This window comes from Etheostoma spectabile, chromosome 24, assembly GCF_008692095.1.
Source record: "Etheostoma spectabile isolate EspeVRDwgs_2016 chromosome 24, UIUC_Espe_1.0, whole genome shotgun sequence".
Taxonomy (NCBI): domain Eukaryota; kingdom Metazoa; phylum Chordata; class Actinopteri; order Perciformes; family Percidae; genus Etheostoma; species Etheostoma spectabile.
Window position 1 is genome coordinate 4,592,298 of NC_045756.1, and position 25,208 is coordinate 4,617,505.

Here is a 25,208-nt window from a genome sequence, read left to right on the forward strand (position 1 = left end):
GAGTTGCAATGGTACTGTGAGATTTCCCTGTTACTTAATAAGAAGATGGCTGCTGCTGCTAGCGAACTTGGTCTTTCAAATCAGCTTTGCCCATCACTATGGAAGACTTGGAGTTAAGCACTGAAGTCTTTCTTATAAAAAGGAAGATGGGTTCGGAGTTTTGCCGACTGGATACGGCAAAAGGATACTTAATCAACTAGCGTGCCAATGGTGAGTTCCCAGACCCAACATCTTGATGTGGGTGTGGCTTGTCAGGCTACTATTAAGTCCCATGTGGAACCAAAAGTCAACATTGACTTACAAACATAAGTTAAAGTAGGTAACAGACTTCACTTATGCCACATATACCTAGCCTACACAACGCACTTAACATACTAATTTTAACCCAAACCATCATCTTTCCCTGAACCTGACCAAGAAGTAGTTTTGTTGACTAAACCCTAATTGTTTTTCATTTTAACACATTACTGGTCACCACCACGTAAAGGTTGGAATATTTTGTGTGATTGCAGCAGTACAAGATCGGCATAGTAAGAGTGAACTGTTGTGTGATTACACTTCACCATAGCATTGGTATCTTTCCCCTCCATATTCTTGTTTCAGTAGAGGCTAAAAATATTCACTCATGCATCCACAATTAAAAGAAAAAAAGAGAGGCTCTCATGTGCTAAATTCAAACTCACACTCATCTCTCCATCTGTCCATTCCCTCCATCCCTTGCTCCCTTTTCTCCATCCCGCCCATCACATTGTGGTCTTTGATCATGGAGAGCTGCAGAAACTATGAGCCGGGGGGCATGGGAAGCATGTGTTCAGTCTTCAGTGATGCTGTGCCTGTAAACACGCCATGTTTGTGACTTTGACTGTTATGGGGTAATTCTCAACACATCCTGCTGACATAACACTGAAACCATCAATATTAATAATCAGAATGAAACTTGTGAAACACTGTTTTTGCAAACAAAAACAGTCTGGAGCAAAAACTGGGTATTTTGTTTCCTACTGGAAAGACTTAGGGAACAGTCGTCCCTGATAATAGGTTACGTTTTATATAACTTTATGTGAAAACTGCCTGCTTTTCCCCACTACAGACCAGTGAGTGGCATAATTATCCTCGCAACCACATCTGAATTGAAACATATCACCTGTGCAGGTAGGCACGGGGGGGTGAGTTCAACAAAGGGCACTCTACGAAGACTGTAGTTAAATACTTATTTACTTGCACTCATGAGCAGTGATGGGAATAACGACGTTGTAAATAACTGCGTTACTTTTTTCAGTAACAAGTAATCTAATTGATTACTCTTCCCATCTTAATAACGCGGTTATCGTTTCGGCCAAAAAATGTGGCGCGTTACTATAATTGAAGCTGTTTTTTTCCATCAGAGCAACTAGATCTCTGAGCCAAGAGACAAAGACTTTTTTTTTTATTGTTCGTCCTTGGATAGTGGGAAGTGCACAAGACAAGCGCACATATGCTGACAATTGGCTTGAGTAAAATTTCATGGTAAGCCAATCAGAGGTAGAGTTGGGGGGGTGTTAGAAAGCATGCAGCCAGACACACAACGAGTGACAGGTATGGCAAGCCCAAATGAGGGCAATACATATAAAAAGTTCCAAAAAATCTATTGTGTTATGTGTATCATTTCACTAAATAAACATAATATCTACATACAGTGCATGGTATTTGATTGGAGGCTGGTGTCACTTAGTCACATAGTTTAGATTTGTGTACATTGTTTTGGCTAATATTGTATTGTACTGTGTCAATTTAATTATAATGTTCAATTTTATCATAAATTATTGAACATGCACATGCATTTTAAGTTCTGGGGTGGAGGTGGGGTCACATTTGAGCATTAAAAAATGTACTTGAAATTAACGCAATAGCTACTTCCTGAAGTAACTGGTTACTTTTATAATTCGCAACTGAGTAACCAATTTAGGTACTTTTTGTAATGAGTAACTTTTAAAAATTACTTTTTAAAAGTAGTTTGCCCAACATTACTCATGAGCACAGACAAGCCTATAACCCTAACGTTATCTAATGTGACACATGTTAAGCCTGTATTTAACCACTTGCCCAGATTAGAGGAAGTAATGATGCACACCGGATTTCACTTTCACTTAAAGAGCAAAAGCCCTGCAGCAAAACAAATTGAGGTTAGGGCATTTTATCAGTTAAACAAATCAAAATCTGAAAACTAATGTTAGTTTTTGTCAGCATTATCTACATTCCTTTTGTAAAGAATAGTACAGAGATGAGGGATGAGAAAGGAAGCACGGAAGCACCTTTCCTTAGAATTTAGAGAATATAACAAGCTCTTATCATGGCTGCCACTTAGATACATCTGGGTCATTTCACTCAGGAACTTTCCTTTCATAAAAAAAAAAAAACTATTTGATTGCAGCCTTGATGGCTGACCTCTGCATGGCTGTTGGCCCATTAGAGCTTACGTCTCAGAGATATGAGAAGAGGTAGAGGACGGCAGCCCAGGTGTGCTTCACGCCGATAAGCTTCCCCGATTCCCTCCGCCACCCTACCTCCCTCCTCACCTCCATCTGATCCCATCTTTATCCTCGTCCTTTGTCTGCCTAGTCTCACTCCACTTTCTTTCTGAAGCCCAAGTAAAAGCCCAGATAGGATGGTATGATACGGTTGGAATTAATTTTTCAAACATTTCTCCCCTCTCACCTTCTTCTTGCTATCTTCCCTTATTCTCTCTTTCTTCTTGAACAATTCGATCGCGACGGCTAACAAAATGTTTCTATAATAGAATATTTAATCCACAGAGCCAAACATGGTGAAATGGCCTTACACATTAAACAGCACAAGGATCACAACTCTTCCCCTTTTTATTTTCTACCACTCTGTCTTTATTGTTCTCCTGACTGGAAAAGCAAGGCCTACCTATATTGATCATCATGAAAAAGCTGTACTGCTGGCTGCAAATTCAATATACTTTAGCCTCAACAAATCCAAACCTATGAGGAACTAGACTCTGTCAGCGGGATCAGAACCTGGCAGGGGTGTTCATTTCTTTTCCAACAATGAGTTGAGTTATGAAGCAGGATTCCATTTTACAATTTGCAGGTTGGAAAAAAAAAATAATAGTAATAATTGTACTTGAACAAATAATAGACTTCCCTCAACTCGGTCTTTACCAAGTGGCTCCTGAGGACGTGACTGCGGTGATTGTAAGATAAGGCACCAGCAAAGACACACAGGAATTCAGGAAAAACACGTGTCACACAAGCCATAGTAACCACTTCTGCAAAATATAACTGAAGAAAGAAACCCTTTTTTCCAGCTACAACAACCAATGACCGCTTTGATGCCCTAGCATCAAAAGGTTATCCTGGTTTGTCTTCTAGGCACAGATTAAAACAATGCATTAAGTTTGGAGGCAAATTGCGGCGCTCACTCATCAATGATAGAATTTACAAAACTGTTCTCTCATCACTGTGTCTGTAGAAATGCACTTCATACTTGTTGACCTCAGTCAGATTTTATGGCAATGTGTGGGTTAAGTGCTGCCATAGAGGGGATGACATCAGTGCCCTCTTACTTAGAACGGAGCCCATTTGGATTTATTCACTGGACACACTGGCACCAAAGGGACTTAATGAGGGCTTTGACATTTGTCCCCCTTTCTAATAATTATGCTGTTAGAGAATCTTCGGCTTGGCCATAACCTTCTTCTAATGGAGCTGTATGCTCATCCGTCAATGGGGTTTCTACTGTTTAATGTATCTGACCTAGTGGGCAATAATTTTAACTGACAAAGACAAAAGTGGTCATGGAAGTTCATGGGCGTCGTGCCCTTTCGTATGCAGAACGGATTTCTTTTCATACACATAAGCGAGATTTCTGCGACAAGAGGAAATTGAATTGGACTGGTCAGCATCAATATCCCTTCCACTTCTTATTTCGTACTTCTTATACTGTTAGCGTAGCTTAGCACAAAGACTGGATGCAGGGGGAAAGCTAGCTTGCTCCAAAAGGAACAAAATCTGCATACTAGCACCTCTAAAGCTTACTTAATACACTAAATGTAGCTTTTCCCCCTAGCTTTTAGTCTTTGCATCTTAAAAAAGTATCAGAAAATATGTTTTCTCCACCCTGCACTACTCTTAAGCTCTCCCAAGGTTTAGCTTTAAATTAAATTTGTTGGATTTAAAGACACATGGAAACGTCAGATGTATTTTAGGTCCATTGCATTGCAAAGTGGACAACACGGGGACAAACACATTTTGGATTTTGCTAGATTCAGGAAAACGTTCCAAAAAGACTTGAGACAAAACCAGAATTAAAAGAAACACAAGACACATCCAAGCTGTCAAAACAAGTGATCTTAAGTCCATGTGTAAAACAACCCGCTGCCATGTGTAACAGCACAAACTGTCAAAGTGTCGCTGTATCAGTGTCCCCAAGTCAAACCGTGGCCCATTTATTTCTCCTTGGCAAATAAAGTTATTCCAGATCTGAAAGGAAAGACAAATGTCCATGTGTCCCGGATAAATGCAATTGACTCATTTACCACTTCAAGCAAGAAGAAAAACGTGATGGAGCCTGGCACGAGGAGCAACACATACATCACACCACGCCGCCACTTAGAGCAAAACACATATAGCGGGGCGTGATCGTTAACCTTTGGACGGGCATCTGTACGCCTGTGTTTGTTGGTTGTGCCGTCGTGACAGATGAAGCTTGGGATGATAGAGTGTGCCTGTCTCCTTCTTGATCACACACGTACACAACCACCTACGCATTACAGACGGTGCGTGTACACAGAGATGCACACCTAGGAAAACCTGCGTAATAAGTACACAAATTATTACGGAGACATGTAGCCATAGCTCATGCACACTCTCACACATGCTCACAGCTGGACACCAGATGAGAGGTAGGAAGAAAGCTTTTTCTTTTCCATCTGTGTCCAAATGCATCTTACATTTACCATAAAACTGTTGTGTGAACACTCCATCACAGAATATCTGTGTGTGCAAGATAGACAATGTTGAATTTATTCATGAGAAACACTTTGCAGAGCATCACAAAGTGCTAAACAGTGATCGCCAAGGACACCATGAACGTAATTAACAAGGAAGAGTAGCGGAAAAAGGCAACGCCACACAAATCGGAAACCGAAAAAGTCAAACTACATTTGTGTGTGTGCCGTTATGTGGGCAGAGCTGTGTTTGTGTCTTTACCATTGTGCCTGTCCCATTGTAAATACATTCCAACCTGTTTCTTTTTGCCCTCTCTTCTCCCTCAGACTAATGTACATAAGAAACACAAGACAAATCACCAAAGAGGCTGAAAGAAATAGGAAGCAGCGGTCCTTGCACTAATGTTGCTTGGCAACCAGACCAAGGTGATTTAGTAATTGGAATGCGTTCTATGAATATTTGTTTTCAAAGTGGCGTATCCAGCATTGCAGCTGGTAAATGTCTGAGAAAATGCATTAGGCAAATTATTTTGGATAAAAGTTCAAATATGCAGGCTTAAGGGGTGGAGGACTGAAACTTTAAATCCTCAGGCCGACTATTTGGGCAAATTCGGGCAAGGAAAGTTAATGAGTATTGCACTCCTCTTACAACCTCTGTGTGTGTGTGTGTGTGCCCTTTAACGTGGCAATTAAGCTCCAATGCCTCCAATGGAGCCGCTGGATGGCCAGCAGCACAAACTGCTTGTATTGGGCAGACACTTTGGTTTTAAATATGAATATAATCTAGGAATGATCTTACAAAGAGCATGCATCTTTATCTGATGTTGCAAAAAGGAAAGATCTGGTGCTATATGTCTGTGTCAAATCTAAAGCGGTTCATTAATGCTTTAACACATTTTCAAGTACATTTAAGATCTTAAAGCAGCACAGACAGAACCCACAGATCGAACCTGCAGAAGGAGTTGGCAGCATCATTAATGCACAGCAAAAAATTCATCTTGTATTCTGTCTTAAAATCTGAAAACCGTAGTCTATCTTAAGGTCTGCGGGTCACTTTGGAGGGATAATTTATTTAACATAACATATGTTTGGGAGCTACAGCCAACCTTCACTTCCATTTCACCAGCTAATACATGTGAAGTAAGGAAATGTAGTTTGCAATTTGATCAGAGCTCAGACACAAAGTAAAGTATGAAACATAACCTATCTATATATAAAACCTATATGAGCCAATAGTGAAGTGACAAGTGACACATTTCACCATCCTTTAATCATAAAGCAGCTTTTAGTTCACTTTCAGTCTTTTGTTATGGCTGCCCTTTGAGCACAGCATAGCTGAAAATAGCATGTTTTGACAACTTCTCTTCACGTTTCATTTTGGATAAGTTAATTTAATTAGTTTTATGTGTATACCATTTTACTGAAATTGCATTTGATATGATTTCATGAGAAAAAGTGGTTGATTGTATCCCTAGTCAGAAAGCCTGAGGGACCTGTTAATGACATAATGATGGAGCAGGTCAGAAACATGTGCCTGACCATGAAAGGCTCTCTATGTCAGAACAAGAACTTTAAATTGCATCCTGAACTTAATAAGAAGCCAATGTAACATAGAACGAGAATGAAATAGGACTGATTTGCGACGTCCTCCTGGACCTGGTCAACAACCTTGCAGAGGCGTTCTGGACCAGTTTCAGACAGTCCTGGGATGACTTGCTGAGGCAGGTGAAAAGGGAGTTCGAGTAATCAACCCTGGATTATATAAAACCATGAATGATCATTTTAAACTCAGATTATGAAACAACTGCTCTAAAATTGGTAATGCTTCACAATTGTATATATTATATCATGAGCAATGTGGAAATAGAGGCCCAAGTCTCACTTTAATTGCAAAATGTTTAATTAGTAAGATGTGGGATGTATTTAATTAGCAAGTGAAAGACTGATGCAATTATCGCTACATGTAGCATCATTGAGGTTATAGGGTTTGAGGAGAGAGATCAATAAAATCAATGGAAAGTCCTCAACGGTACAGGGAGAAATTCATGTGGGTGCATGCAGAACATGCAGGTTTAACCTTATCAAGCAGCACTGGAATATAGAACAATACGTAGAACTCTTGATTACAGTATGTCAGATAGACAGGAGTATGAACGTATAGAAACATAACCTTCTATTTCCTTTGGTAGATATAATTCTAAGACTGTTTCACACCACCAGGTGTCACTGTTAACTCACAGCAGCCCACCCCCCCCTCTTACTTTGGTGTCTCGCTCTATGCTTCCCTTGCTCTCTCTCCTTCCATCCCTCCTTCTTTCCCTCTAAAACAAAGTAATTGCCTGCAGCACAGTTCAGAGTCTCCTTCTCTGTCTGATGCAAATCAGGCTCCAGCCAGTCAATCATTATTCTCTTCCACAACAGTATATACCTCGTGTGGTTAAAGGAGTCACTGAAACCGGCTGTTGCATGGGTGCCTCTGTGTGTGTGTGTGTGTGTGTGTGTGTGTGTGTGTGTGTGTGTAGGTTACAGACATATTGTAGTCACGGTTAAAGTTAACCGGCATCGGTGTAATTGCGTGCAAGTACACGATCTGCGCGTTTTAGTAATCACAGAGAGGAATTTTAGGATCATATTCATGTGTCAGACGCACTAAAAGAGTGACAGACGCATTCTCCCAGGATTCATCTGTCACTCAGGCATCTATAATTCAAAAACAGCCAGTCAGAGGTCTCGGCAGGGTCTACTTCTAAAGAGAGCTGGATTTTTATTAATATCGATACATTTATTCACCTTATTGGTTTTGCCTCTCTTCTATGCACATTTGTAGGACAAGCACATGTTCAGTTTGTATATGCAAGTAGGAGCCTCTGTGAGTATGTATTTAAAACTACTGTATATGTGCTTGATGCATGACCACAATATGTGTTTGTATGTAATCTAGAAGAGGTCTGTAGTGAGCATGAAGTCTATGTAAGAGAGGGTTCTGCTCTACGGATTTTCTAATATCTGCCGGTCTGACCAAAGTGCTATAAGAATGTTATTGCTCTGCAATTTGATACCCACATCACTTTCTGCTGACGGAGAGAAAGCACGGCAGAGAAGGATCGAGACAGAAAAATGAAAGGGTGTGAAAACGACAGAGTTAGAAGTCAGTTAAGCCATTTATTCAAGCCGTGCCATAGAGAGGAAGACAATCCCTTTTTCAAGGTAAGACTCAGCCAAGAAGGCAGCAAATGAAAACCAAGGTGATAAATCTTGCAAGTATCTTAAAGTAAGCATTTACGCTTCCAGTGAAAGAGATTGACAAGAGTAGATCCAAGTGAAAGCTATCATCTCATATGAATTTTCGCATTTTAATCTGGCTTCAATAACGATTGGGAGGTCAGATGTACAGAAAAGGCCCCCAATTCATCAATAACATGAAAAAAAGACAGACGCCTCTTTTATGCAGCTTGTTCAAGGCGGGAAGCTTGCACCCTTATTGCACCCTTATACTGGCTCGCCTTTCTGTATAAAAAGGTAAGTGGTTTCCCCCCGCAGCCCATCCGTTACTTAGCAAATTCAACCATTTGCAATACTTTTAGCTAATCGGTTTAGACCTCTTTGCTAGCTTGCCAACGAGATTTCACACACTTTCAATCACAACACAGCATGTGTTCAGCTGTTTATTTTTTATTTATTTCAAATTAGCTGAGCTACAATTTCTCCACGTTCCCCCCTGGGGTTCAAGTACACCTGTTTTGAAGGCACTTTGACAAAGCAATGCAATCAAATGTAAAGAAGAAAAAGGAGGGAGTGATGTGTGGGGATGACAGGAGTAGACAGATAGTTGTTTTCAGATTTACAGACCTAGCTGCTCTCAGAGACAGAGTGTGTGAGAGAGAGAGAGAGAGAGAGAGAGAGAGAGAGAGAGAGAGAGAGAGAGACACAGCGGCCTAATTATCCCAGAGAGCATCAGCATCCTCAAACAGAGTGAGTAATTCCGATCCAGCTGCATTATCACCCTGCCATAACACTGCCAATCCAACCCGAAAGCGGCTCTGCTGAGCTGATCCGCCTTTCCCCCCCCAAATCATCTGAGGTCATGACTTACTGCTCACTCCTTCTGAATACACAGCAACATTGTCTGCATAGCAAGGGCCCCACAATGCACGTCGACATCAGAGATATTTCTGTTCAATGCCTTGTATCCACAGGGGTTGCACTTAGCAGATGTATCATCATGAACGTATCCATCCAGTAGTGTGCTGTCTAATCCTAGGTGCTATAATGAGTTTTTAATTCAGTGCTTTCAATTATTTTTTTCCAGGTGCCTCTTTTTAAATAATGGTATCTTTCCAAAATGACGGATCCACATAAAATTAGGTTTAATGATTTTATGAAGACGACCAAAAGCCAAAATTATAACATGATAGTGAAAGCATAACTGTGACTTAATTTTTGGGCTTTTCACACATGCTGCACAAGGGCACACACAAGCTTGAATTTCCATCTGGCAAGTATTTTTATGCATTTAAAAAGGTCAGCCCCCCTCAAAAAAACAAACTTGTAGAGAGGCAATATGTGTATATGTCAATCCCATTCCATTAATGCAACAACCAAAAAAGGGCTTGCATACAGAGGTGACCACTGCGAGGAAAAGAGCTGCAAAAAAAGCCTGTGACTAAAAAATGTCACAGTGAATGGAAGCTGTTAAATATGCCATTTGGTTGGCCCTTTTTTCCTGAAGCAACTATGGGCAACATGTTGAGTGCATATTTCTCTTCTAGCTCAGAGGGACACGTGCCTCCAGAGGCTCGGGCCTGAGAAAGTACCTTAATACTCCTGCTTCCTGTCCTGGCTGTTTTAAAGCTATTTCCCTTGTCATTTGGGTCAGTATGTTGCAACTCACCATTTCCCCCCAAAAATGCCAAACTCTGAATGACATTTTGCAAATTGGTATTACCATATTTGCATGAAATTGCCCCGACCTTTCCCTACTTTGTTTTTTTTCCTATTATCGTACACTGTGTCCTTGCTTTACTACAAAAAAAATGAGTGGCAAGAAACTGTAGTAAGCTGCGAAAAATGTTTCACCAGACTGCAAGTCTTGGATTAAGATCATGTCATGGCATTTGGTTGTGAAATTGGACATTTTTAATATTTGCACATGTAAGCTAGGAGTTTTAGTGATGGCAGAGGAGAGCGGCTGGTCAGCCAGCAGCTGGCCAACAGGCAAGACTCAAACATAGTTTCTGGGCATCGGCGTCACCTTGGACAACATGAGGGCCAAAAAATATGAGTCCATTCTCCCTGTTCTTCTGTGATTGTGCCCTACAGTGAATGCTCACTAGCCTTTGTCCTGCACAATAACTGGCCTGCAGTGTACCCATCTGTTGACTGAATTTGTGAAGCCAGGTGTGCATGTATGCATTTGTTTGCTTCTTTTATTTGGAATCAAATTGTGTTATTAATGCTAATTTGCACTGTGATGTTGGCCACAGTCAGAGCTTGTAATCGCTTACCCAGAAAGACACACGCATACACACACACATACTGAAAACTCAACGGCACTACAACCAGCTTAGCTTTCATTTCAACAATCCTTTTGTAACGGGTAGGTGTAAATATATTCAAAGTGGTGGGTATCTCATTTTGGATGGACACCCTTTGCGGCCTCTCTACTATAAACTTCACTAAATAGGGGCCCCTGGCAGAGCTAGGTTAAGGCTCAGGTGCAACTGGTTTTATAGGCCCCTTGCCTACAGACTTTACCAGCTAATGGCAAAGCTGCTGAGTGAGAGAGAGAGGACCATTTTATTAAAAGAACCAGAAATCCAAGTGCAGAAAACTCTAGATTATATTGTGTTTAAGGTGTTTATTGAGCCATATCTTCCTGAATCAATTCCAGTACAGTAATGCGTCAGCTGCATCTGAGATTTAACCCAGATCATACTTATTGCATCACAACATTGACAGCTGAAATTATGAGAGCAGCTCACTGGACATGAAGGGGACAAATTCTATAATACCTATCCAATTAACGCTGTTCAATAGTGTAAACCCATTGAGACCATGCCTTTTCACCCACTCCTTTCCCTCCTACAGCAAAAAGGAGGCTTGTGTACAGGAACAATGACTGGAAATCAATGCCCTGTTTGTTCTGGATGGCAGTTTCCACCTGCCTGTGTAGTGTCTTTTATTTCCCCATTAGAAGAGAAGCAGCATGTTAAGAGAGAGACACACTTAACACTATAAGAGAGAAGCACATTGATTATATTTAAGAAGAAGTGGAGCTTATTCCAGCAAGACAGAGGTTAAATGCTCTTTTTTAATATAAATACAGGTTTGCCACATTTAGAAGGATTTTCTTTCATTCATAAACTCAACTAGAAATAGTTTTAACCACTGCATGCAGTTGGTTGTTCAGGGGTTTCCAACCTAGGGGTCGAGCCCCTCCCACGGGTCACAAGATAAATCAGAGCGGTCATGTTGTGATTAATGTTCAAGTTCTGCTGCACAAATGTATTTCTAATGTTTATTTAAATGCATCTATAATCTTTTTTTTATTGAGAAATATGGGATGATTAATAATGTGATGCAATGTAATTAATAACAAATTTTTAATAGAGCAACTTAGGTTTGTTATATGTGAAATCTAAACACTCAGGAACCAAAAGGGTCGTATACGAGCAAAAACGGCACCTTTGATTCATATTTTAATCATTTAATAACCATAAAAGACAGAAACGTGCCAATTTTTGCAACTAAAAGCGAACAAGCTAGCAATCACGGAGATCTCTTCGGGGTCTTTTTAGCCTCCACAGTTCATTTTCTATCCAGCTATCCAAGATTTATTCCCTTGATGTTCATAATTTATCACATTTTTACACATTTCTGCCGCTAGCTCCATTCTGCTATTTTCGGTAAATCCAAACCATGATGCATTGTGTTTGTTTATGGAAGTGAAGGCAGAGATTATGCCTTGTATGGGCAAGAGCAAAGAGAATAGAGTCGGTAAAGATAGTAATCCTCCAAGTCAAACTAGTCTAATGTGATCAAAGATAGTATATAGTGGACAAGAGAGCTAACTACCGCTTTACAAAGGAGAATAGTGTCATTGTTTTGAGATTTGGCATATATTTGGGCCTTTTTTGAGGAAATCTAAACAGTTTGTGCTTTATATGAGTTATGTTTACTTTTTGCATATAGGAGAACTTTTTTAGACAAACACAAATGCTTGTGTAGCATTGCTGTGGGTGTAATTTAACATTTTTTGCAAAATTTGATATTAATATGTTGATTACATGAAGGCAAAAGCGTCTGGAATTTTTTTTTTTGCAATTGTATAAGTTTTAATGTTTATTTCTTCCCAGTGTGACTCCCAAGACATATGAGAAGTGTTTTAAAGAAGAGATTGGCTTAGCTTGTACTGCTCTGTGTGTGATATCAACACATATCTGCAAGATTCACATCCATTTTATTTATTTATTTGTATTTAGGTCCTACCATTTTTAACATTCAAGTGACAAATATTCTAATAGCCCACTTTGTCCTGGAAAAAATGATGTTCATATCTTGACTGTAGACAACAAAATCAAACCAGGCTGACAAAGAATTGTAAAAATGACCTTAGGTTTCTCAGGGTTTTAAACTGAAAGGAAAACTGAGTAGTAACCATAACTGTAAAAATAGAAATATTACTAAATAAGTACTTTAAATCTATCCTCAATTGCAGGCCTTGAGTAAATGTAATTCCTTACTTTTCACCACTGCATTTAGGAATAAATGCATTTGCTCCAACCATAGCTGTGACAGGAGAGATGTTGATGGAACAATAGGCTGTTTGAGCAGGCAGTGGGACAGGCTGATGGGTAGGGATGACAGCAGACTGTGGGGCTCACAGTAATGTTGTTCTTTGGCAGAGGATAGCAAACTTTATTCATAAATGTTTGGTGCAAGCAGGGGTGGAAGTAACACATTACATTTACTCTTGTTGCTGCAACAAAGTCGTTTCTTTTGTTCTTTGAGTATTTCTAAAAATCCGTAATTTTAATTTAAGGCTCTTTTCTGAATTATTTTTAGGCCTTTATTGACTGGACAGCTGAAGACAATAAAGGGAAAAGAGAGGGGAAATGACATGCAACAAAGAGCTGCAGGTCGGACTCTAACCCACAGCTGCTGCAGTGAGGGCCAAGCCTCTTTACATGGGGCGCACGCTCAACCAGGTGAGCTACCCAGGCGCACCATCACGTTTTTTTTTTTTTTTTTTTAAATCAAGTATTGTACTTGGCTATGTTTTCATCAGTTGCGGAATGAAAACAATTTCAAAACCACGTTCAGTTGGGAGATTGGAACAGAGGAAAGGAGATAAGTCAGCAGCTGCAGCAGAGACGAAGCTGCAGGTGTGTCTGCGGCTGCAGGAGGGCAGAGCTCCATGGAGGCGATACTCTGCACCCAGCTGATGCTCTGAAAGAGAAACACGTTGTAAATGTTTACGTTCGCCGGCCGAGGGTCAGCCGTCAGGGGGTGGGAAGGGTGAGCACCGATGGTTGCACCCGGGCTTAGTATTTAGGTCTTGCATAGCCAGACCCATCTCTACAGTATTTTTTCCGTGCTGAAGTATGGTCTCGCTACAAGTTTATCTATTCTGGGATAGCAGAAAAATACTCTGGCTTGTTTGTATTTTTTTTAAACCAATCACATCCCTCCTGGGCGACGCTAAGCCCCTGATGCAGCAACGGTGTCCTTGCATTAGACACGCTTCATCCAAGCAATTTATATCGGTTGAGTCATGCTAAGTATTTAATGCACAGTTCCAGTCACATATCTACTAGTCATGGTTTGGCATTATTGCCAATTACCCTGGCATGATAACCATAAGGGGTTATGTTGCTGATTTTGTTCTACCAGTGTGTACGTGTAGCACCCTCCCCCAAACATATAATGCATTACATTTTAACTGGCCTACTTTTTACCTTTCAGTAAGTAAATTTGTCCACAAGTACTTTTACCTGAGTGAAATGTCTTTAAAGTAACATTTTTTTAAGTATAATGTTCTAGTACACATTTCACCTCTTGGGGTAGGGAAGGGTATTTTTTTCAAAGAAAAAGTAATTAAAGACAATTAATTGTCATTTATTTCATCTTCAATAACATTTTTGTTAAGTAGCCTTTAGAACATAAGTCTATTTTCCAGAAATAGAAAGTAATTATGGCAAAAGCCTCTCCCATTCTTTGACATCCATTATGCATTTTTAGCAAAAACATGTTCTTGTGTTGAAAAAAGTATGCAGCAGTAGATGTTGGCCTCAACTCAAGGTGTTTCATCCTTTGTGGCTGTTTTGCAGCAAGTACATGAGTTAATGGCAATGTGTGGAGGGTGGTTTCATACCCTGTTATCCGGGACATCTATTTAATAAGCAAATCAATCACAGTCATCAGAAGCTGTCGAACAAGCAAAACAAAACGGATGTATTCTGTTTTACTGGGTGGGATTACTCTAGCCTCAAACCTTAAAATTACACATTTCCCTATGAAGTCTTGAATATTCAATGTATAAGTGACCACTTCACTTCTTTATCCATTTCTGCTCAAGGACCTTTGTTTCTGCATCTTCCCACTCATGGATGTATTATGAAATCCTTAAGAGCCGCTCTTATTTCGCTGCCTTGTCTTTGCTGCAGGCAGCCCTGGTAAATCTGGCAAAAAAGTCGCCAAGTTGGCAACACTGTCCACAACGTTACTACGCCAGCTTCCTGACGGAGCAAAATAACAGAATGGCATGCGTTAATCGCGTGTCAAATTAATTACTGGCAATAAAAGGAATTTGCATTAATTCGTTATTATCTCGTTAATTTTGACAGCCCTGATAAGCTGCTTGCACAGACGACCTTTAGGTCCATTTCCTTCTGGAGGACGCTCTGTTAAAAATATAAAGCGTTCAGAACCCCTGCACCAGTCACACTACACAAATACACACTCACTGTTTCTTAGAGTCTCAGCTCTCGCTGCATCACTCAAGTTCATAACCCCACACACACAAAGCAACCACTTCAACAGAACACATGCAAATACAAGTGCATCTTCTCACCGTAGAGCACACTCACATATGTACACACACACACATATGTACACACACACACACACCATCCCACCATCTCTATTCCCCTGGCTGTCAAGTCTAGTCCAGGTTGGTTGTCTGGAGAGTGGAGGCAGGCTGAATCTGTCCACTCTGCTTATTATCATCGTCTGGCAGGAAACCTACAGGGTCAAACAAAAACTTCACTTCTTCTCAAATGCCTCAGCGAGGCTTGATTGATCCCACCTGGCACCATAGAGGCCAATGGAATGGAGAAGGGTGACTGCAATGCTCTGCAGATCTGGCACCAGATTGCGTTCAGATTGCTATCAGGAAAGGGCTCAGTTGAGTGAGAGTGATGGATTGATGGATTTGTTCGGAATTGGGGAATGTAAGAATTATGAGCACCTGATTGCTCTTTAAGGGCTGGTGCCCTTAAAGTGCAATCGAGGCATGCGTGTGTTGCCACAAGCAGGCGCCAGAGCCAGTTCTCCCAGCAAATGTTTGCAAACCAGTGGTTTAACTTTACGTTTCATTTAACCGTAAGGCAAAACCATACAAATCTGAAGCCAGTGAACATGAAAAAAGGGCTTTTATATTCTAAATAGCTGCCAAAACAATAAAAAAAAATCCAAAAGGTAGGTGGGTAAAGGTGCTGTAAGGTTGAACATGCAGAGAATGGAGAAGAGAAGATAAAGAATTTTTTCCAGCCATTTGGATCTTAAGTAAGGAGAAACATTTCCAATATTTTTGGCTGTTGGAATAAAAAATTGCTAACCTCCTACTTCATGCCTCTGATTAGCCTTGGCAACAGCCACTGCAATCCATCCATGCATGTCTCAGTGAAATGCCTAATGAGTGGGATCAGTCAACGGCAGCTGGCAGCCAGGCACAAGTTGGGTACAATGGCAGTTGTTGGTATGCTATAATGCTAAAAATGAGAGAAACATTTCCGTAAGTAAGATAACGATATCCCTGTGATACTGGTAAGCTTTATTTCTTGATGTACATTGTACAGTATATCAAAAGACATTTACTGGAAGGTAATGTACATGCTTTAAAGAAGACATTTTGCTCATTTTCAGGTTCATACTTGTAATTTAGGTTTCTATTATAACATGTTTACATAAAAAACACATTATGTTCCTTGTACTGTCTGTCTGAATATACCTATACCTATGAAACACTGTTTTAGCGCTTGTCTCTTCAAGCGTATGATAATCATTTTGAAATATCAAAAAGGTGTTTTTACTGTATATACTATGTACAAATTAGAGGATGTTATCACTACATTACATTTGGAGGAAAGCTGTGCTATATTAATGTTTCAGGTTTCCAGGGTAACAGCAGAGCAAATTGACACAGAATCTCTATCATTATTGTGCATTTACAACAACACCTGCGGGCGGCGTAATACAGTAGAATGGCAGTTACTGTATGTAAAAACCTTCTGGTGCTACATGTTGATGTGCAACATGTAAATTGCTCCATCAGTTCCAGTGCAACCACACATTAATTTGTGGTAACATTTGCCCACAAGGGAAAGTCCAATTTTCAATTGCTTTTTTTTCAATTTTTTTCCCCCCAGTTTTGGTCTGCTGGTCATCTGTCTTTTAGGTCCTTTGTTGGGTCAACTCACCCGCAGTTATCAGCCAGTTGCTGTCAGCTCAGAGTGGAAGTGAAAAGGAATCGAAGTAAAGTAACAGGGGGAAGAAAGGTAGACTCATTAGACGTGAGGAACTTGTGACCCCCCTCGCTGACACACCTCCATCGAGGCACCTTTTAGTCTACATCAGCACTTCCCAACATCATGGAATGTTTGGAAGTGATGTTGCTGGACTGGCGCTTAGTGGACCGGTCGACTGCAACTCCAGATGGCTGGTCCACCTCTGACACAGGAGTGGCTAGAGCCTCAAGGGCCTTTTATGATAGACAGGGATTTTGGACCATGTTCACAATGAAACATGCAGTAAAGACAGTAAAATATATAATAGTAAGTACTCAAGAAAGTATTGCGACTTCTAGATAAGGCTGAGGATCACCAAAATGCACAGGCACCCTGCATTCTTACAGCTTTGAAAAATGATTAATAAAAAAAAAAAACTCAGATAGGAACTTTGTGCTTTGTGTTTCTCGAGTGACTGATGAGTGCCTCATCATTCCTCACACTCTCCCAGGCTGAAAGGAGCCCACAATGACAACCCAAACAATGTGAATCAGGGGATGGAGCAACAGTGCATCATTAGCACACTGTTGCCATGGAGCCTGTGTTGTTAAAAGTAGTACCTACAGTTGTTACATCCGTAGAAGCTGGGTAAAAACAAAGTATTACTTTTTTGGCCACTGATGTGGCAATCCGGGCATGCTAAGGTAAACACACCAAGAATGGAAGGTACAACTTAGTTCAGGATAAAAAGAAATGTGAAGCACCCATTTTGGCTATCTTTGTATCTGCTCATTAACCGCATCATCATTTGAATTTGCCTTTGGGACTGCCTCCCTGAATTTATTGTCATCAGCACTGGTGGCAGGAGGGTTTGAGAGCTATCACGCTGCCTGCCAGGGCTGCTTTGCTAATGACTGCATGTGAACACAGGCAACCGGCGTCCAGACCACAAGTTAGCAAGTCTTTTCACAGCATTAGATGTCAGTGTGCTCAAACTGTCACAGACTACTTGAAACCACTGCTAGATCTCTGAATCATAAAATTGGACTCATCAGGGATGCTGTTAAACTGTTCAACTCCAACCGAAATAAAGAGAATGGCGTGTTAATACATGGAGGCTGGACACAAGGGGAAGGACGCAACCGCTGATGCAGCACTCATCTTCAATGATTTTGATCCAGTAAGCCACTGAAGTGGTGGCCTATTACACAGACATGGTCTATATAACATATGCCAAAAAACACCCCGGAAACTGCTGTTTGTGTCTCCTCTGAAAGCAAAAGTCAACATTGACTAATGTTAACTTACTTTTGATTTGTAACTTACATTCTTCTCTAACGCCATGTACGCAAGTGTATTTATATAATAATAAATAGTATGAATGTTCTTCCAAAAACATTTGAAAATAAGCACACTTTGCAAGAGATAGAATTGTGCACTGCACCCTGGCCTTCAATACGTTCTCATCCACCCACATGCTTTGAAGAGTAACCTCCACCCTAACTCGATATACAGTCAGTGTAAGGGAGTGCACACTTAAAAAACATTTCTGTCTCTTTACAAAACATACTTTGTGTCTTTATTTCATCCTGCTTTTATTAGTATTACATTTTTCAAATACTGCAGTTTATCTGACAGCCGGTTAAAACGATAAAAGCTGAGAGCACAGAGTCGTATTGACACGGTCTACATTCTAGATTGTCTAATTCCAACAAATTCATTGTGACAGTGCCATTTTAAGTATCACAACAATGAATCCTTGTGATTGCACTTGCTGCTATTGTCCTCCGCGATGATAATAAAGCCAGTGAGGAGAGTGTCATAAAAAAGATGAGTACAGTTACGCATGCTGCATTTGCCTTTATTGCTCACATGCTTGCATCTTTTCCATTACCCCCACTGTATTGCGTCTTAGTCGAGGACATCCGCCAATAAGGTTGCAGGAGACATTTTAATGACAATTGGTTTCTTAAGCCATTCTAGTGGCATGGATTTAGGGATGGTAATGTTGGTCCGTCAAGTCACTTGGTTCATCCACCACTTTAGTCCAGACTGAATATCTAAACATTCATTAAATGGATTGTATTAAATTTTGAACAAACATTCATAGTCCCCAGAGGATGAAGCCTATTGAATTTGGTAATCCCCTGAACTTTAATCTAGTGCCACCATGTCAATGATGGTTGATTTGCTGTTTTGAGATAAATGGAGTTAATCCAACAACAGTTGGATGGTTTGCTACATTTGTAGTTCCCACAGGACAAATTATAATGGACATCGGTTAACTTTACATCTAACACCATCATCAGGTAAATATTTTTTATTTGTCCTAAACTTTTGTTGAGTAAATAATTGCAAAAAGTTATGGTATTCCCATCAGGTGTACTTTGTGTTAAGTGCTAATTACCAAATGACAGCATGTTAGTAGTGTACACTAATAAGGTGAACATGGTGGATGTTGATGATCAACATTTATATTTATTTATTTATTTGATTAGGACAATGCACATTATCAACATTTCTGTAAATGCGCCAGTGTTGGCCAATTGGCTATTTTTCAACTGTAGTCCTACCTAGCATGCATGTCTTTATAGTGGGAAGAAACCGGAGCACCCACACAAACACGGGGAGAACATACAGACACAGAAAGGCCAGAACGACCTGGATTCAAACCTTCTTGCTGTGAGGCAGAAGTGCTAACCGCTTAGCCACCGTGCTGCCCAACATGTATGTCATTGTCATTTTGACTACGTTGCATGCTGATGTTAGCATTTACCATGAAGCACCGCTGTGCCAGCCTTACAGAGCATACCACGACCATACCACTATATAAACATTTCAAGTTGTCCCCATCTTTCTCCTTTTGACTGAAGAGCAATTGACTGTTGAATTTAAATTAAATGGAATCACAACTTTCACCTGCTTGTCAGTTTATTTCACAGCAGGAGTCTTGCTCATTCTGAATATGTATGACTCAAAACCCTAAAGTATTTAGAACCCTATAAAACTCAGCAAGACGCTCCCTCATTTTGCTTCTGCAGAGATATCTACATATGCGTGATTCAAATACTTCTTTATAGCATGCAGAGCTGTGTTGCATGAATACAGTTGTCTGGCTGTGAATCACTATACCTTGTTCCCGTATGAAAACAGCACTAGATAAACCCTGACATATTTACACACATCACAGTATGACTCTTTTACAGAATACAGGAGGGTTTGTCAGCTTTCGAGGCACTCGGAGCCCAGCAATGTCAGGATTTTGTGTGTGCTGTGAGATTTATTCATCAGAATGGAAGCAAATGAATGTGTGTGTCATCCCTTTATGTATATGTGCATGCATATGTCCCTATGTGTGTACATTTATCTACCTTTATCGTCAAGCTTGTGCAAGAGCATGAGTGCACCTTCATCTGTGTGTGCAAATCAGGGCTCTACCGTGTTTATGCATGGATGCATGTGTAGGTGTGTGTATGTGTGTGAGGCCTGTTGCTGGCCATCCAAGCAGACAGGTGTCAGGTCGTATCAGTGCATCGCTCCAGTGACCAGGTGAAAACCTGGAGGAGAAAAGGTGAATCACCGGGGCCACACTAGGGCAACAAAACTGCTCGGCTAAGTCTAGCATTACCTGAACACACACATGCACTGGTTGGGACACACTCACGAACACACACTGGTAGAGTGAGAGAAGAAAATAACATGGGAGGGGAGGAAAGGAGAGGAGCTAAATGCAGAGAGTAATAGGAATGACTGCAGACCAGGTCTGGCGCGCGCCAGACCTGGTCTAGTAGCCACACGCACACACACACACCCCCAACACACACCACACACACACACACACACACACACACACACACACACACACACACACACACACACCACCACACACACACACACACACACACACACCCACACACACACAACACACACACACACAGTGTGAGTCACAAAAATCACATACAAGTTAAAACACCTACTCACACTGATTGCGTGAAGAATCCAGCATGACGCATGAAACTATAAAATATATGGTGACATGCAGTAAAAGCACACATCAAATAAATTAGCAGCTTGATTGAATTGACCTCAAACATACACACCACCTCCAGAGGGGTTGTGTGTTCTGTAGGTTTTCAGCGCTTGATAAGAAAAATGATCACTCTCCCTTTTCTCCTTCCCTTCCTCATTTTCTCTCTCCTAATTCTCCCTCCCTCACTCACACACACACAACACACACACACACACACACACACACACACACAGAGTGATGCTGGCTAATGACAAGAGAGTGGAGCAGAAATAACAGTGGATGGGGCACCAGCGCTGATGTTCCCTTCAACATTTCTCCGCTTCATCAAACACACCCATCTTCTCTTTCTCACACACACACACACACACACACTTCCCCTACCAATCTCTTTTCACCTTCCCTCGTTTTCAACTCAACCCACACACAAACACACCACGCACACACTTTCTCGCCTCTTTCCTTATTCACCCATTGCCTTCTTGTCGCCTCCGTCACTACTCTCCTCCTCCGCCCAATTTCTTGCTCTCTACCCCTCCTTCGCCTTTGGGTGCTGAAGCAACCGAGGAGTGTCGGGGAGCCTCTGATCACGGCGGCCTTAGCCACAATTGAGGCTGACGTGTGGCTGGATGAGACCCGTGTACCGGAAAACCTTGGCTGGCCTGCCTGCATTCCGCCTGGCGGTTCCCTCGCCTTCCCTTTTCTTCTCTGCCTTTGTGAGCGTGTATGTGTGTGTGTGTGTGTTTGTGTGTAGCTAGCCATCCTAATGGGTAGGAAATGTTACCAGCCCACTGGGCTGTGAAGGGCTGAACTCACCTTAAGCATTGTGAGCAAAAGGAAAAGGCTGAGAGAGGCAGACAGGCAGACAGGCAGACAAACAGATAACAAGGTGCCTATAAATAGTTTGGAGATATAGATAGATAGATCCCTATCTCACACAGAGATCTCTTCTCTTTACTTAACCCACACAATATATTTTTCCGTGCAAAAGAGAAAAAAAAAGCTGAGATAAAAAAATGTGTGAAGTGACATGATCAAAATTGCAAGTATAACTCTTCATTAAATCTAATGTTTGATGGTATTTCTCTCCTACATTTCTAGACTGAATTTGTCATAATGGGTTTCTTTGTTTTTGTTCGGAAGGCACAACGGGCATTTCCCCTCAAACATCAGTGGCAGACTTCACTAATTTTGGGTACTCACAGTTTTGAATGGACATGTTAAGCAATCTTAGATGGGTGGAACATGAACGTGTCCACATACTTTTAGCCATAGTTCTGGTTGAGTTTATTCTTTTATTGTCACATACATGTCTGCACAGCACTATGTAAGGAGAATACATATCTGCATTGTAAAACATCTGCATATCAAAAGTGCCTGGGAGGAGGGAGAATTTAACTTAACATACTGTACATATTTTGGTGGTGGGCGGAAACCCACACAAAAAAAGGGGAGAACATGCAAACCCTGACAGAAAGGTCATGCTCTGACCAGTGATTAAGGCCAGGACCTTCTTATTGTGAGGCAACCATGCTCCTCACTGTTCCACCACATCATACTGTATCCTACAAAACTCCAGCAAAGCATTTCCCTTTTCTAAAACAATTACATAGTCAATCATGTACTAACTTTTTAAAATATAAATCCAGTAAATGATGGCATTCCATTGCTTCCCACAATCAGACATTTGTGTTTCTTCAATGAATTAAGGCAAGAAACGTATTTTCATGCACTGATCAAGTCTGAGATTTTGGGCTTCCATAACATGTCTTCTTTCAGACTAGCGGAAAGACAAGCCATTGGACAAATGGAACATGTTGCATTGTTCCCAGTTCAAAGTTGGTGAAACGGTCTTTTGCATTTGAATGCAATCTTTAGGTACATACAAAAGGAAAAAGCTCACAAAAGCACAACCATTTCTAAACAAAACAAAAGCTAATGCCAATCGTTTTGCAATGAGATGTTCAACAATCATTTATGGCTGTAATGTCCCTTTTACTTGGCAGGGATCCACATACTTTTGGCCAAAAGTGTTAATGCTCCCTTTTGACTATCGTGCTGTATACATACTGGGGGCAGGCAACAACATTTGGCGGGGGCAGCACATATAAGAGACAATGGCCCCCTTGGCTGTGGTTTGACGGAGCTGATGCACACACACTTACAAACAAATATGCACAGATGCACACACAAACACTCTCCCCAAGCCCCAAATCGACTTAACGCCTTTTGCTAATTACCTTTACATTTTTACACGTATGCTCACTCAAGCTTCGGTTTAGGCAACAGCAGGTCATTGATTTCTCTGTGTGTGTGTGTGTGTGTGTGTGTGTGTGTGTGTGAGCTAATAGCTGATCTGATGGTCAGTCGCTTTGTTGCCTGAATGCTATTGAATCCCCTGCATTTAAAGGACACGTGCCAAGCACCACTCAGTACCTACACAGCGGACAGAAAATCTGTTCTAATTAGCGCCATTGTTCTCACTTGTGTAATTTATAGTTTCGAACGTTTTGACTGCGGGAAAAACATGGCTGAATGAGTCTCGAGAAGAGTTGTCCACAATGTTGTGGCAGTGGAGAAGTGCGCAAGGCGAGCATCAAGTCTATTTTTCCTTAAAACTTGACTTTAAGTCACATCAAATGAGAAAACTACCACACTCTGTCCTGACCAATCTGTGTCTTATAGGCAACTGGACATTGGCCATTGCTTTAAAATAAGATATTCAAGGCGTTGTCATGCTGTCTCCGAAGAAAAAAATCATCCTCAAGGGACCATCCTGGTCAAATAAAACTCAGTTAAAATGCATTTTAAAAAAGCGTAGTAAGACATTTAAATTCATACATGTATACCACAAAATAAATAACGTCCTGCTCATTGAGCTACAATACAAACATCCACTGTGGAAAAAGTGCACTAGTAACATGCTATATTAGCTATTCATATTCACATTGGTGAATTTAGATGCTAAATCTACAGTCTTGGCTTATTGGCGCTAAAGCATAGGACTACTGTGGAGTATTATAATGTTTTGTGGATAAGTTTATACTTAAAAAGCTAAAAGAGGAAGCCCCATTTTTTTTACATCTTCCCTCAATAGTGTGTGTCATAGTTCACCAAAGTCAAACTAAAAGAATCACATGGATTTACTTCTTTTGCAACGACATTGTGGCAATACTATTAAAACGGATGTACAGTAGCCTATATTGTTTTTAAATCTGTTGTTTTAAATAGCCATGTGCATTGTTTTAGCTAACATCATACTTCTATAATGAACTCACAATGGACAATTCCAAAGAAAGGATCCAAATCCATGCAAAGGAACCAGAAATATCAGCTCATATTCTATCCATTCATTGGTCTACATTACCCACAATGCAACTTGTCGGCAGTTTGATTGGAGATTCAGGTCTGTTATGCTAGACGTGTTATTTAGCCTTGAACCGCCAGCCTCAAGCAGAGACAAGGAGTAGCTACAGGGGTCTTGTAACCTCACTTCTTTCACACTCCACATCCCCAGATTTATTTAATATTTTAGTCTTCAGACCCAACGATGCTGAAATCACTTTAATCCGACCACGTTCAGACGGACAATTCATTTCAATGGGTCTGTTGCCCAGGCACAGCTAGGGTGCTTAAGCAGAAATCTCTTGTGAAAAAACGCAGCGTCGGGCAAAAAAGTTAACCTGGCTCAACACGCTGTATTGGCCAATCAACTACGAGCATACACAACTTTCTGGTAGATTTTTGGAAGATTTATGATGATCTAAGATGAATTAAGTTTTCAAAATTAAAAATGGTAAATAATCTAAATAGTTTGTTTTTATTACAGTTCAAACATTCTTTGTCACAGTAAACACACCTTATGACACACTTAGCTTTGAGCATCCATTTACAAAATACACAAATTTAATTACAGGTTTTTTTAGTTTGAACATTTAATTTGTAGCCCTTGTTTGCTTTGTTTTGTTTTGTTGGAGAATGGTATTACTCTGTCACATAAGGAGCAGAGGCCTTAATGAAAATGTTTTTTGCTCTCTTCTTTTCTTTTCCTCTGTCATTTAGTGAGAGTTTTCACGGCAAAATATCGGACAAGATTCAATCGCGTTTTAATTACATGTTCTCTCGCATTTCAAACTGCTAGACAGAAAAACAACATTTTCATTATTGATTACAAAGGTGAATACGTTGCTAAAATGTTTGTGTTCTTTTTTTTCTCTCAGTAGGAGCATTGACAAAGCGGCCTGATTGCTATTTGAAGCACTGGAAATAAACCCTGTTGTTTTTTAAATCCTGCTCCTAATTCAAGGCTGACCTTGAATCAATAGCAAATTCAATTAAAAGTTTTTTTTTTTAATCAAATGAGCACATAATTGCTGTCAAGTTCAGTCAATCGTTTCACTGAAGCGGCAGAAGCGGTTAGCTTGGCGCTCAGTGGCAGATTTGAGAGTGATGACATTTCAATACATATAATTGAATCTTAATCGTGCAATACTTTAATCATATC

At 40.6% G+C, this 25,208-nt stretch overlaps 1 long non-coding RNA gene across 1 annotated transcript; it reads right to left on the reverse strand.

Annotated features, from left to right (window-relative positions):
* Positions 1-101: 101 nt before the first annotated feature.
* LOC116674123 (uncharacterized) lies at positions 102-24,408 on the reverse strand. The gene is made up of 3 exons (XR_004327984.1): positions 24,398-24,408; positions 20,996-21,000; positions 102-259 (listed from the first exon to the last, which is right to left on the reverse strand). It is a non-coding gene; the product is annotated as an uncharacterized LOC116674123 (long non-coding RNA).
* Between the last annotated feature and the right edge of the window lie 800 nt (positions 24,409-25,208).